Here is a 12,227-nt window from a genome sequence, read left to right on the forward strand (position 1 = left end):
GAACTCCGCATCAGGCTCTGTGCTGACAGCTCGGAACCTGGAGCCTGCTTCAGATTCTGTGCCTCCCTCTCTGTCTGCCCGAACCCACTTGCATTCTGTCTCTCTCGAAAAAAAAAAAAAACAGTTAAAAAATTTCTAAAAATTTGCCCTGACAATATTTTTCTATTTGTTAGAATACTTAGTCCACTTATATTTGACATAATTACAGACACGGTTCCAAACCATTTACATCTATAATCTTGTTGTCTTCTTTTTGTTCTACCTGGTTTTTGTTCCCATTTTCCTCTTTTTCTTCCTTCTTTTGTTTCAGCCAAGTATTTTTTATGACCTGATTTTACCCTCTTCGTTAGATTTTTTAACATTGTGGTAAAAGAAACACAACATAACCCATGATAACTATTTTTAAGTGTACAGTTTACTAGTCTTAATTACATTCACATTTGTGTGCAACCAATTTCCAGAATTCTTTTCACCTTGCAACACTGAAACATTTTTAAATGTTATTAAACAACAACTTTCCATCCTTTCCTCCTCCCAATCTGTGGCAATCACCATTCTGCTTTATGTCTCTATGAATTTAACTATTATAGACACCTGATATAAGTAGAATCATGCAGTATTTGTCCTTTTGTGACTGGCTTGTTTTGCTCAGCATCATGTCCTCAAGGTTCATCTAGGTTGTGGCATATGTCAGAATTTTCTCCTTTTTAAAGGCTGAATAATATTCTATTGTGTATAGAGACCACATTTTGTTTTTTCATTCATCTTCATTGATGGAGATTTTGGTTGCTTCCACCTTTGGGCTATTGTGAATGCTGTTGCTCTGAACAAGGGTATAGAAATGTCTGTTTGAGTTCCTGCCTTCAGTTCTTTCTGATATGTTACCTAGAAGTAGAATTTCTGGATAATATGGTAATTCTATGTTTAACTTTTTTGAGGAACCATCATACTGTTTTCCAGGGCAGCTGCACTCTTGTACGTTCCCATGAATAGCACAAAAGTGTTCCAATTTCTCTGCATCAACTACAACATCTGGTTTTTTCTTTTTCTTTTCTCTTTTGGATAATAACCATCCTAATGGTTGTGAAGTGATATCTCATGATTTTTCCTTGTCTAAGCTTGGCTTTTATCTCCATGAATATAGTGCCTTTGGCTGTTTTTTAGTCTCTGCCTGACAATTTCCTGTATATGGGGTCATCATGAGTCTGTTTCTTTGTTGCTTTACTTGTTTTCTCTTATGGTGTCTTGTCTTCATATATGTCTGGCTGTATTTGTGCATTAGCACTGTAGTGCATGAAAAAAATTGTTAGTAGAAACTATTTTAAGTTTAGGATGATGTAAACTTCTCCCAAAGAGATTTTTTTTCTAGCCCGTAGGAGTGCTAACAATTTAGGATCCTTTCACTCTGTATTGAGCTTGACATTATCTAGTCCACTCAGATGACTTGAAACCAGGATACATCTGTGCAAGGAATGGATCACTTCCAGTTCACATCTTCTCTTAAATTAAAGCTCTTCAAGATCCTACATTAAAGTGTGAAGAGTTTTGTTTGCTCAGGGCTTGAATGTCACACTGAAGAGTCTGGAGAAGGGATGGGCAGTTGCTGGTCAATCTACTTGGTCAGGGGGCAGCATGATGAATCTTCGTTCTGTGGTCCAGTATGGGAAAAGGAGGAAGGCAAGCTGGGCTAGACTGGGCTAGGGAAACAGAGCTATTCAGAGAGATGGTCTGTCCTGACTGAGGTGATATAAGGCATGGGGTCTACCAGGTGGAGTATATATAGCAGGAGAGAAGCCAAGACTGCAGAGAAGTTGCAAGTCATAGTTCACCTGGGTTAGAAACTGGTTGTCTTCCTTGGCCCTGGGCAATCTTTCTGGCCAGCGTCTCCTCCAGGCTAGCCAATGACCACTTATATAGTCTTGGCTGAGCCTCAATACGCTGGACAACTTCATTATTGTTCTCTCTGTGTCCATTCTAAACCCTGCCTTCTAGTCTCCACCCAGCATGTTGCCCCTATTCAGATCACTTCAGTAAAGCATTCTTGCTCTTAGGATATGACTCAAATTATTACCATGACTTTCAAGGCTATGCATGATCTGGCCACTGTCCACCTCTCTAGCTTTATCTTCTCCAATTATCTGCCTCATTGTACAATTTTCTTCTTCCTCTTTGTTTAAACCACCATGTATCCTTGACCACCAAAGGGCCTATGCATGTGCTGTTCCCTCTATAGGAAGTACTCTTCTTTCCGCTATTTGCCAAGTATTATGGATTAAATGCATGTATTCCCCCCCAAATTCTTATGTTGAAGCCCTAACTCCCCAGTGTGTTATATTTGGAGTAAGGCAGTAATTAAGGTTAAATGAGGTCATAAGTGTAGGGCCCTGATCCAGTAGGATTAGTGTCCTTGTAAGAAGAGACACGAGAGAGCTTACTCCCCTTATCTCCCTGTGCACAAATAATAAGAAAAGTTCATATGAGGACATAGCAAGAAAGCAGCCATCTCCAAGCCAGGAAGATAATTCTCACCAAAAACCAAATTGGCTGGGACTTTGATCTTGGACCTTCAACGTCAAGAACTATGAGAAGATAAATTTCTGTTATTTAAGCTACTTGGTCTATAATATTTTGTTATGGCAGCCTGAGCAGACCAATACATTTAGTATTTTTTTTCCCTTTAGATCTCGCAGCAACTATTTCCCCAAACATCTTTGAGACAAAGCCACCTATTCGTGGATCTCATGGTACCGTGCACCTTGTAAGATTTATGTTTTTAATTATTTGACCAATGTACGCCTTATTTACTAGACTGTAAGCTACATGAAGGTCTCCGCTTTTATTTGGGGCTGCATTATCAAAACCTAAGTAGGTACACAGTAGGCGCACGATACCTATTTTTGGGGGAAGGAGAGTGGTAGGTGGGGACAGACAATGGCTTGAGCTGGGATGGTTTTATGGACATTCAAGCTCATCTCTGGTCCAACAGAAACTGTGTATTCATAATCAAGATGTAACTCTAGGCTCCACCCTGTGATAGGGCTCAGGATCCCGCCCATCATGTTTGGCTCAGGACCTGAGCTGGGTTGGATCAGCCAAACCCTAGTTGCAAGGGCCAGCTGAAGACCGTCTCTGACATCAGGCCTCACCATTGTATTTTTCTTATAGTGTTCTCTTGAGGATGAAGTCATGACTTGATAAATACTGTTACACACACAATTGTACTCCCTTCACCTGCCCCCACAAACCAGTCCCTTTTTAATCCCAGAAACTCATCTAATGGCAGTCAGGGCCACTCTGTATAAGATAGGGCCCACTCAGGAGACAGAAACCACACCAGTAATTTGAACAAGAAACATTTAATATGAAGAATTATTAACCAGTGAAAGGTTGTTGGTGACTAAAAAGGTCAAAAGAGAGCTCCAAAGAATACAGGCACAGTAGCTATAGACAGCAGCTATTATCTCTAGGGCTGAGACAGAGTGGCCAAGGATAGAACAAACTTGCAAGCACCTCTTCCCCAGCCCCAGGGTGAGATTTGGGCCTTGTTGGAGAGAGCAGGAATTCAGCCCATTGCACAGTGGAGAACTTTGCTGGAAGTCCACAGGCAATAGGTCAGAAGCTGGCCATCCAGGTGGCAGAAAAGCTCACTGGAGGGTGAGCATCACCGGGTCTCCCATAGACCCCTGGCAACCATGCACTGTAGGAGCAGGAAGAGCAGACTGGAAACAGGAAGCCTCTGAATCAGGAAGCCCCGTATGCTTCCATTTTTTTGCATTTTTCCAGTCCTCTCTACTGACAAAGCCTGGCAAAAGGGGAATGTTTACAGAATTCAGCTTCAGTATCACGGGGCAAGGCAAAGAAGTGTGCTTTAGAGCTGACAGGCAATAAGTTGGCACAACTGGATTCAGAAACTTTCTTAAAAAAACTGATGGGACAGGGGAGCCTGGGTGGTTCAGTTGGTTGAGCATCCAACTTTGGCTCAGGTCATGATCTCGTGGTCTGTGAATTTGAGCCCCACGTCAGGCTCTATGTTGTCAGTTCAGAGCCTGGAGTCTGCTTCAGATTCTGTGTGTGTCTCTCTCTCTGCCCCTCCCCTGCTCGAGCTCTGTCTCTCTCTCTTTCTCAAAAGTAAATAAACATTTAAAAAAAAAGCTGATGGGACATCCTTTTTAACCTTTGAATCTTTATAATGCATCATACACCATGTTAATAGTAACACGTGGAGTATCTCATTCAATTCTCTTAACTACATTAGGGGGCTAAGTTACTCAAGTTCACACAGCAAGTAAGTGGGGGAGACAGGATTCAAACCCAGGAGTTTCAAATTTAATCTTACTTCCATACTGCATTAAACTTCCTCCTGGATTCTTTCACTCCAGACTTTATAAATGCAACAGAAAGTTTCATGGAGAGTGATAGAACCTTCTCTATGAAATGAACTACGTACTTCTGATCAAGCTAGGGGCTCGTCACTATCCTGATACTGTAGGGTTCTTCTTCGAATCCTTGGTTCTCAGCTGGTTACTGTTCCTTTTCTGTGCTCTGCCTGTGTTGTGATACCTTATTCTAGAAAAGGAGCTGGCATATAAATCACAGAATTTTCAGCTTCTCTTCCTGTGATTGTTCAAAATTCAGACATTTTGCCCCTTGAGATTCTATAGCACTGGCTACTCTTCAGAGCTATGCAGCGGATATGGTAGAATAGCCATAGTTGGAATGCTTTTGGTTTCAGATAATAGAAAACCCAACTCAAATTACAGTCAACAATACAGGGAATTTATTGACTTACATGACTTTATTGGTTCAGGCAAGCCTTGATCAGCACTCCCAACTGTTTCTTTTTTGTTCTTTCTGCTTTTCCCCGTTCCATGTGTTGGCTTCATCTTTAGGCTGGCTCTCTTTATGGTCACAAAATAGTTACCAGCCACACATGGTTCCTCACTGACATCCAGGGAAGCAATGATGACTTTATTCAGTTATTGTGAAGGGGCAAATATTAGATACTGATAGCTGTAGTCCTGGGTAATAGGTCTATTCTTGAAGCAATCAATGCAAAGTAGATGGGATTACTCCAATTGACTTAGTACAGCCAGAGTCCATACTCACATGTGGAAAATGAGGCCTATCCCAGCCGAATAGCCTCAATGTTGTGCAATGGGGAGTGGGATACACTGGATGTTATAAGGTGCATCTGTCAGGAAAGGTTAGGTTTTGCTGTGGTGATGAACAAGCCCCAATCGTTTTATAACAGCAGGTATCTTTCTTGCTCATACTACATGTGCACTGTGAGTGCACTGGGGGGCATTATTTAATGTTTTCTCCCTTCAGGACCCAGACTGATGGAGCTATCACCATCTCAAGCACTGTCTATTGTTGTTTCTGAGGGAAAGAGAGTATACAAAATTGCCTACCAGCTCTCAAAGTTTGGACCCAGGAATATATCCGCTTACACATTATTGACCAAAGCAAGTGGCATGGACACTCCTGACTCCAAGCTGTAAGGAAGTACAACCCCATCATGTGCCTGGGAAACAAACCAGAAATGTTTGGTGGCTAGCATTAATGTCAACTACCACAAGAGGCCATCAGAATACCCACAAGAGAGGGCTTATAGAGACCACCCCAGTTTCTGCCCACTTTTTGTTGGGAAAAGAATAACTTCCTGTTTTGGTTGCTACATAAAAAGAGGCCTCCCTACTCTGCAGAAATCAGGAACTCAATATTCATTTTCTGTGTGACTATCAAATATCTTCCAGGTGTTTTGCCTTTAAGTGGAATCAATGGTTCTGCGAGGCACTTCTATTAAGATATCTCAACTCAAAACAACTCCCTTTTTCATGGCCTTGATCCACAGAGGTGGATTCCTGATGAACTTCCATGAACTGTAAAGTGGCCATAATTGTCCTTGGGAATGGGGGCACCTGACTGAAGTTGGGTCACTTACAGCCTCTTTCCATTCCTTGATTCAGAGGCAGGTTCCTGGTGAACTACATGACCTGTATTGTTCTGGGGGAGTGGGACACCTGACTCAAGTTGAGTCAGAGCTCTTCTCTGAGATTTTGGCATTGGAATGATTAGGAATTTCTAGTCTATGTGTACCTGGTAGACATATTTCCCATTGTGTTACCTGGAAGCACAGAAAAACAAGTTTGTGGGGGAGAATCTTACTGGCAAAACCTGCTCTGTTTCCAATCCATCCAGCAGTCCATCTGGGTTCTTGTTGGCCTGAGGAACCCATCCCTTTGACCACTAAAAAGCCATAAGGTAAATTCCCCTTTATTTTTTTTTAAACTGGCTGAGGGGTTACTGGTACTTGCAGCAAACTCCTAAGTGATACATATTCTTTGCCTCTGGACCCTGACACAAAAAGGTTGTAGGTGTAGCCCATTCCAGTAAAGTAGAGGTCAGGTGGCAATTCTATTTCATCCATTATACTTCTGGCAGTTTCTTTTCTGCTTGAGAAAGCTCATCAGAATGTGAGGGAGTTCAGGTGACATTATATAGGGCTCACCTGGAATCTACTTAAGTTATTTTTTTTTTTAAAGGAAAATAACTTGTCTCCTTGGGTAAATACTATTTTCGACCCACTTCCCAACACTGGTATTGAGTGCATGCTGTTTCCTCTGCCTGGAGTCCTCTCCTTATCAAGTCTTTAGACCCAGCTCCAGTGTCACCTCCTGTGGGGAGACTTTCTACACTCTCCTATATTGTATTAATTATGTCCTTCTCTCTGCTTCCCAAAGCAGGTGGCACATATATCCAGAGTTACATATTTTCCTCCAGAAATACTTCTTTATACATCTGTATCGTTTGAAATTCTGAGTTCCTCAGTGGTTGGGAGAATGCCTTGTTTGCCTCCACATTCCACAGTGCCTGGACTGGAATAGATGCTCAGAAAAGTTTGTTGAGTAAATGAAGTTAAATTAGAGCAACATATCCCGTATCTACTCTTATTCAAGAAATATATAGTGCCTACCCAACCATCCCAGGCCATGTTCCAGATACTGCAGATGAGCAACATGAGTCCTTGCCCTCAGAACATTACAGATGATATTCAGGTCATAAGGGCTATAAGGAAAAGTAAAGCAGGGTTAGGGGAGAAGAGAATGATGAGGGGGGTGGGACTTGATATTTTAGTAGAGTGGTGTAGATAACTTTCTGAGGAGATGACTTTTGAAAATTTTGAAATTTGTAGTAAGGGTACATGCCTTTCTGGTATCTGGGAGGTAAGAAACACTATGTGCAAAGGTCTTGAGGTAGGAGTGAGGCTTCATGTTCCAGAAGCAGGAAGGAGGCGAGTGTGGCTGGAATGGAGTGAGGGGGCAGAGTGCAAGGAGATGCAGTTAGAGAAGGGGAGGGGTGTTAGGTGGGGCAGAGGGGGGCTCACACTTAGGTTCTTGGAGGTCCTTGGTGAAAAGATTTTGATCTTTGCCCTGAGTGGGATGGAAAGACATTGGAGACTTTAGAGAAGGGGAGAAATATGTTTTGACTTAGTTTTTAATAGAATCTCTTTGGCTGCTTGAGAAGAAGCTGAGAGCAGAGTGGAATTGAGGAGAGCAGATAGGAGGTTATTGAAATATTTTAGGTGAAAGAAGAGGAGGGCTCAAATAGGGGTATTTGAAAGGTATTTGCTCCTGGATTACAGGTGGGATGTGATGACAGGAAAAGAGGAGTCAAGGATGACTTCAAGGTTTGGCCACAGCCAGCAGAAGGATGGAATTCACCTTTACTGTGGTGGGGGAGACTGAAAGGAGCAAATTGAGGGGCAAGTTCCAGAGTCCGGCTTTGAATATGTCAAGCTTGACATACTGCTCAATATTTATGTATAGATATGCTGTTTTTCAGAATCTGAAGGTTAAAACACAACCTGAAGTTAAAGTCAGCTTTATTTATTGAACACCAGGCACTGTGTGGAAAGCCCCACGTGTGCTGTCATTTAAATCTTCCCATCATTTCTACTGGCTTAATTACTAATATTTTCAATGCTCTTTCATGGATTAAAGATGAAATGCCATGTCCAAAGTCACTCAGCCAATCATTAATCTGCCAATATAATGCAGGGCCGGGATTCCAACCTAGGTGTGGTCAGACTGCAGAGCTCTTGCTAGATTCTAAAGGTGGGGATCACTTTCTGAGCATATCTGCCACAGCCTTGGGCTCCATAACAAAACAGGCACCTGGGCTGTGTGATAAAAAATCAGAAAAGGGTCCAACCCCATCCTAGGTGTTACAGGTTCCACAGTAGAAGCTGTAAACAAAGGACAACATTATTGTACTTGAGGGGACTGATGCTTGCAAGTTCTCAAGTCCCTTAAGATTTAATGTTAAAAAGCCATCAGAAGTTGTCGTTTAGAAATAGAAGAGATTAAAAATTGCAGTGGAGCATTGATGGGATGAAAGAAAAACCAACTCCCAGGCGATGCTTGCTGGAAAACACCAGGATCCCTGCCCTACATCCTTTCGAAAGGGTAGCCTAGTGTGACCTTCCTTAGGTGGTCCTCTAGAAAGACCAGGATATAGAGTACAAAAGCCGGGAACCTCTAGGGTCGCAGCATCCGCTCCCCTGTGCCCTCCTTCTCCGCCCCTTTCAGTCTCCACGCGGGGAAAAGCGGGACGACGCCTGCGCATGCGTCCGGGGCAAGGTCCGCTCCCCGCGACGTCAGGGGGCTCGCGCCCGCACTAAAGCCCCGCCCCCCGGGCGCAAGAGGCGACCTGGGCGGGGGGCCTCGGGCCCCGCCCCCAGCCGAGCCGAGCGGGGCCGAGCCGAGCCGAGCACCTCCGAGGGCGGCCGAGCCGAGCCGAGCGGCCCGGAGTCGGTTGGTGCAGCTGCGTCCCCGCCGCCCAGCAGTCCGAGGCTCCGGCGTCGCCGCCGCCTCCGCGGGGCCTGCGCCGGCCGCCCGCCCGCCCGCCGGGAGGGAGGTCCGGAGCGCGGGGAGAGCGGCCCGGCCGCGGGCGCCGCCGCCACCGCCGCCGCTGCCAGGTGAGCTCCCGCCGCGGCCCGCCGACCCCGTGTGCCCCCGCGACTGTCAGTCTCCGTGTCTGTGTGTCTCTCTGCCTGTCAGCTCCCCCGCGTCTGCGCGAGCTCCCTCCCGCCACGCCTGACCCCCGGCCCTACCCGCGGCGGCCGCCAGCCCCTCCCGCCCGCTGCCCCGGGTCTTTCTGTCAGCAGCCAGCACCCCCATGCGCGCAGGCTCCGCCCCTTCCCCCCGAAGCCCCGCCTTCGCCCCATCTGTCAGCACCCCCCACCCAGCACGGGCGTCCTGGGGCTCGGTTGTAGCCCCCGCGGGCCGCAGCCGCGACGCGAGCAACAGGGGGTGCGGAGGGGAGGGGGGCGCCCGCAGACGCCCGCCTGTCCCGGCGAGGGTGCGTGTCCGAGCGCGCGGGTGCGGGACCGCGTGGGCGCCCGGGAGCCGGCATGGGCACTCGGGGGGCGGCCTGACCTGCGCGGGGCGGAGATGCCGGGCGGCCCCACGCCGGTCGCTCCGACTCTCGCGACTTGCGCGGCCCCTGCCCCTGGTGTAAAGAGCCTCCGCTCCGCCAAGGAGGCAGCTGAGCCGGGACTCCCGCCGCTTGGGGTACAGTAGAGCCCTGAACCCCGGGACCCTCGTTTGGGCCCCGGCTCCCCGGATGCCCAGAGCGGCGTGTGAGCGGAGTTTGGGGCTTGGTAATCCCAGTTTGGGATTTCCATTCAGAGAAGCCTGTCGGAAGTGACTGAGGAGTGGGTGGGATGTGGAGCTTGGGTGGGAAGTGTTTGAGAGCTTGAGTCACTTTGAGTTGCGCGGTTGGCATTTCTGAGCAGTGATTGCCTTGGGCTCGCGCCCTGTGAGAAGCTGTTATGTGATGGGGAGGGGAGGTTAGGTGGAGGAGGGGGGGCACACTCCTTTCTGTTTTCATCTGTGTCATGTGAACACGTAGTATTTATTCATGAGACTCCACACAGCTTCAGTTTTAAAAAGGATTACAGTAATTTCCATTTATACATGCTCTTGTACGTTGTGATGTTGATGTGCTTTATTTGTAGTAAACTTAGCATTGCAGTATTTCAAAACGAAGAGAAAATGCGTCCTAAAACAATTGGTATTTTGCCGGATAGTTCTCAACCACGGGGAAAGAGCCAAAAGCGCACTTCATTAGCTGGAACAACTTATTCGGGCTTAATTTGTTTCTAAGAGACATACAGTGGAAAAATCCAGAAGCAGCACAGTAGTATCAAAGACTCCTAGGAAATTAATGAAAGGGCCCTTCTCTTGCTGCCTTGGAAAGATGGTATCAAAGTTGCTGTAGAGGGCCGAGCTCACATGTAATGATAAACATATTAACCAAGTTGGTTTTGTGACCTTGATACATTGAACAGGGTTTGATTTGCACAGTGCTTCGGCAACAGGTAAACATTGCATGGGGAGTGGGGTAACTTTTGGAGAAAATGTTCCCCATGTTTTGTTTTGTTTCCATATTTAAGTAAGCTTTCAGGGTAGGTGAGCCTAGGGTCGTCTCACCATAGGAGTGTGTGTGTGTGTGTGTGCGCGCACGTGTGTTTTAAGATAACATTAAAAATTACAAAAGTAGGGGCACCTGGGTGGCTCGGTTGAGCTTCCGACTCTTGATTTCGGCTTAGGGTCATGATCCCCAGGGTGGTGGGATCGAGCCCCATGTCGGGCTCCTCAGAGCCTGCTTGAGATTCTCCCTTTCTCCCTCCTTCTGCCCCTTTCCCCACACTCACGCTTTTTTCCTGCTTACAGATTATGTACAGTTTTACACGTAGATTATGTATGTACGCCTCCTACATGAAGGCATGAGAGGATGGTTGACATAGGGATTCAGTGGTGTGATTATATATAATTCTTTGCTTAATCTGATTTGCAACTTTACTCTGCAGCTGGAGGTATTGTCTCCTCTATAGGTATATTTAATCTATTCATTACTCATAATACTTTTGTATGGGTAAGAACCTGTCTTCCCTTTGTGATAGTTTTAAAAAGTAAATTGGAGCCTCTGCTTAGAGCATGCCAAAAAACTTTTCATCTTAAAGTAAAACCTGAAGTCCTTGCTGTGGCTGAGTAGACTACCTCCCTGTCTTCACTTCCAGTTTTGCCAAACAACTTAAAAACTTCAAGCATATACTAGCCTCAGTGCCTTTGCATTTGCTGTTCCCTCTGCCTAGAACTCTGTTCTCTGGATATCATGGTTCTTGCCTCAGGTCTCTGCTCAGATGTAACCTTATCAGGCTTTCCCTGACCCCTCTGTGTAAATACACCCCACTTTCCTGTCCTCCTTGACCCACCTTGCTTTTCTTCATAGCATTTACTACCACTTAGTAAGTGCATATTAAAATGTTGGTTTATGTCTCTTTCCCTCCATTAACCCAAGAGTGTGAGATTTTTTTCACTGATGAATCCTCAGGGCTCAGAACAGCACCTGATACACTATAGGTGCTTTATATTTGTTCAATGAATGAGTAAATGAATGTTCATTATACATCCATTCCTGTAACCTTCCTGTAGCCTCCTAGTTTTTAGATAGGTCTATCATGAATTGGGGGACCAATCCCTTAGAAGTCAGGATAAGTCCTCTCCTTTACATATCTGAGAAGAAGAATTTTCCAAGTGAGGCTTATAATCTTAGAAAGAATTATAGTCTTGATTTAACTGGAACAATTGAGGGAAGAAACATTTTTGGCAGATGTTACTGGCTTTTTTATGCATTATCCCTTGTGTCACTTTGGAAATCTTTGAAAAGTATAAAGTATCCCTGTTATGTTTACAGCTGTGATTTCAATTTGGTAGTTCTTAGTGATAGTGTAAGCCTCAAGAGCATAGTGAGTTTTTTGTGTCAACAGATACCCAGAGATATAATTACAGCTTTAATGTGTTTTCATTTGAGGAGTAGCTGGTATATTTACTTATTTTCCTGGCAACTCTATCCTTTTCAGCTCCTTGCTTATCAGGTTTTGGATGGCCTCACAGGTACACTTAATTTTTTTTTTTAACATTTTAAAATAAATCCTTGATCTCTTGAGCATTTTACATCTCTTGTGTGACTCTTGAACTGTTTTGAAAGTACCAGTTTCATCTTTCAGGATGAATTGATATCTGTAGTAAAACATATAATTGCATTTTCCTTATAGGGATGGGACAAATTGTATCGTGGGGTAGAATTTTTACAGAAAGAATATAATGTGGGTGCAAGCTTTTGAAAGGTTTGGATTTCAAGTTAGAGTACTTTAAAAA

General features: G+C 45.1%; 1 protein-coding gene across 11 annotated transcripts in view; it reads left to right on the forward strand.

Moving 5' to 3' along the window:
• ZHX3 (zinc fingers and homeoboxes 3) overlaps window positions 1-12,227 on the forward strand; it is a 127,491-nt gene that overhangs the window by 12,254 nt on the left and 103,010 nt on the right. For 5 of the 11 annotated variants that reach the window (XR_008289098.1, XR_008289099.1, XM_053199951.1 and 2 more), the window contains exon 1: window positions 8,742-8,980. The exons of 3 other annotated variants lie outside the window; for them this stretch is intronic. The gene's annotated coding sequence lies outside the window, so the exon portion shown is untranslated. Of the gene's footprint in view, window positions 1-8,741; window positions 8,981-9,053; window positions 9,364-12,227 lie in introns of those variants that run through there. 3 more of the 11 variants (XM_053199954.1, XM_027070103.2, XM_053199956.1) reach the window with 1 other exon arrangement.

The sequence above is a fragment of the Acinonyx jubatus genome, chromosome A3 (assembly GCF_027475565.1).
Source record: "Acinonyx jubatus isolate Ajub_Pintada_27869175 chromosome A3, VMU_Ajub_asm_v1.0, whole genome shotgun sequence".
In the NCBI taxonomy this organism is placed as follows: domain Eukaryota; kingdom Metazoa; phylum Chordata; class Mammalia; order Carnivora; family Felidae; genus Acinonyx; species Acinonyx jubatus.